We start from the raw sequence: 2,286 nt of genomic DNA on the forward strand, positions 1-2,286 counted from the left end.
TTGAAATTGGGGTGGCGGGTCATATTTAATTGTCATGGTTTTTACCTTTCTTAATGGGCCATAAAACAATGGTGCATCTTTCATTCAATGACCTCTAAGACTTGACAAAATACGGTAATGACCTTGGTTATAGTACGTCACTGAGACCACACAGTGGTTGGAAGGTCAAACCTCCAATTTGACTTACCTGAGTTCTGAACCTGGCTCTGCTGTATGTATTCTGGCTGTGTGATACTGGTTGACTAATCCTAGCTTCTGAGCCTCGGTTTCCACATCTGAAAAATGGGGAGCACTGATACTACCTACCTCATTGGATGGTTGCGATGATTGTATTCAAAATGAGAGAGAATTGGAAATGCTCAACATGTAATAGCTCCTGTTTCAGTGATTAATTCATTCAACAGAGATTTGAATGACATGGTTCTGCCCTCATGGATCTTACGGTTTGGTTGCAGAGACAATATATAATTATGAATTAAGGTAAATGTCTATAAAGAAGACAAACAAGGGACCCTAAGAGAATGGCCTGGGGGAGATCTAGTTTGGAGTGGTGAAGAAAGTGAGTTACAACCAGAGACCCAACAGATGAGAGACCAACTGGGTGAAGAACTGCGCTGGAGGAGCTTCCAGGCAGAGAGAACAGCATGAGCATTTTAAGCCAATTCCTCTGGCTCCGTGGGGGAGCGAGCTAGAGTGGGCAGAGGGGGGGCAGGCAGAAGGTTGGCATTATGGTCCAGAGGAGAGCGGGTGGTGGCTTGGACACAGAGGTGGCAGCGGGAACAGAGGGAATTAGATTGGGGATTTATTTTGGACGTAGAATTGACAGGTCTTGGCAATGGAACGATGTGGGTGGTGAGGAGAGGGAGGATCCAAGGATGCCTCCCAGTTTTCTGGCCTGAGCAACTGGGTGGACGATGGTGCCATTTCCTGAGATGGAGAAGACACAAGGAGGAGCAGGTTGGAGAGGAAATCAAGAGTTTACTCTTGGACATATTAAGCTTGAGCTGTTACTTGCCTTGCCTGGTTAATTGCTGACAGAGGTCTTTGGGCCTCAGAACTGCAGGCAGGACAGAAAGAGGGGTGTCTCTGGGCCAGAAACTGCCCTGTCTATTTGTGGCCTCATTAGCTGTTTCTAAGCACTGAAATTGCTCAAGCATCCTTGATCCTCCCTTCTCAGTGCCAGAGGCCAAGGAGCCCTTCCAGTCCTTAGCAGGGTAAGAACTGATCTGCATCAGCCTCTTCATTCTATAGCAAAAAAGATTGTGACCTGGTCCGCAGGCTCAGTAAGGAGGTGTCTATATCTCTGTTGGGACCTCCCCATCCACTGTGAGCTCCAGGATCTGACCTGCAACTTCTCTGTCTCCCAGTCTAGCCCCTACCTGCATAACCTGGACCGTCTCTGCAGAATTTTTTAGAAATACACAGGCTCCAGTTTGAATTCTATGTCTTTCATTCCATACCTATTGGTTATGAGCTAGGTGACCTACAGTAAGGGTTCTGCATCTGTGAAATGGGACTGAAGACATCAATGTCCCCTCAGGGGTGCTGTAAGCGTTCACTGAGCTAATACTTGCAGGAGCTTCACATCAAGGCTGCTGGAAGCAAGTGCACAGGTCGCTGTCCTTTTTTATTATTACGCAACCTCTCTCTCAAGCCTTCTATAATGCCCCAAGTGTGAAATCCCCAAGCCAGGACCCCCAGAGCCTTGACTTCTTTTCCTGCCTTCCCCTCAGTGGTACCCCAACAAAGCTTTGACGATGGGATTCCAGGCAATGTCAATCAATGGGAAGGGAAGAGGCACTGAATCACCCCCTGTTGGCATGTGGTGGCCTCTGGAGCCTGCAGGCAGTGTTAGACTTGTCTGGTAACTGGGGCGGGAGCTGGCAGGGGTCTGAAGAAGGGGGGACAATGGGTCCTTGTCTTTGCTGAGCTTTTCTCCTTCCAAGACGCTTCAACCCCTAGACAAATATGACCTCATTCCTCCTCAAGGCTCCAGGGCAAGAGTAGAAACAGGCCTGGGCTTGGACCCCATTTCAACCCACCCCATTTCACAGACTGGAAAACAGAGTCATTGGGAAAAAAGAAGACAAAAAGGCACTGAGGTTCTGGCCCTAGAAAACAGGCCTGAGTTCATGTTCTTCTGGGTCATGGAGCTAGACAGATACTGGGCAAGCTTCTGGGTCAGACCACTGTGATTGGATCCTAGCCCTGCCACTCACAACTGCGTACCTTGAGCAACTCAATCAGCTTCTCTGAGCCTCAGTTTTCACATCTGACCAGAGGCCT

Source organism: Pteropus vampyrus, unplaced genomic scaffold, assembly GCF_000151845.1.
Source record: "Pteropus vampyrus isolate Shadow unplaced genomic scaffold, Pvam_2.0 Scaffold193, whole genome shotgun sequence".
NCBI lineage: Eukaryota > Metazoa > Chordata > Mammalia > Chiroptera > Pteropodidae > Pteropus > Pteropus vampyrus.